We start from the raw sequence: 691 nt of genomic DNA, 5'->3' as shown, positions 1-691 counted from the left end.
GGAAGGCAATGAAGCTCTTGATGAGGCAAATTCAGCCAAACAAATGATGAATACATATACTGGTATTTTCAAAATCGAATTAAACTTTCCTGTGTGACATTTGAACAGGAAACTGTATTTTTCATTTTATTTTCACTTTAAAAAAAAAAAGTATACTGAAAAGTAGTGTTTTCTTATGTCGGTATTAAACTTTGGTATATATTGATTTTAAGAACTAAAGTAGATCATATACAGCACTTAAACTAAAGCTCTTTCTACTGCTGTTTTAAGTAAGTCTAATTTTGGACCTTAGTAAAACAACTGTGACAACTCTGGACTCACTAAAGATAAAAAAAGTGAACTTAAATGTTGTTTTGTAGCCCGGTCAATGTTTTTCTCCCTAGTGTAGTGATCACTGAAACAAAAGTCTTTACTAAGGTGTTTTTGGACAGCACTCAATAAAACAAAACATTAAAAAGTGCACTGTTTGATGAAGAAGTTATCTGCCCATTGTGAAAAGCTCTAGCTGCTAGTCAACCTGAACTCCACATGGCCCAGAACCGTGCCGGTGACTCTTTGTGTTTTACACAACTCGGGCTCACTATTTCTCGCTATGCTAAAAGACATTATTTATGAGCTAAAAATAGATGATGTAATAAAAGAAAACAGACATCACTGAACTGCCTGACAGAATCTGTGATGAGTTGTTTAA

Source organism: Aplysia californica, unplaced genomic scaffold (genome assembly GCF_000002075.1).
Source record: "Aplysia californica isolate F4 #8 unplaced genomic scaffold, AplCal3.0 scaffold00566, whole genome shotgun sequence".
Classification (NCBI taxonomy): domain Eukaryota; kingdom Metazoa; phylum Mollusca; class Gastropoda; order Aplysiida; family Aplysiidae; genus Aplysia; species Aplysia californica.
This window is presented reverse-complemented; position numbering follows the sequence as displayed.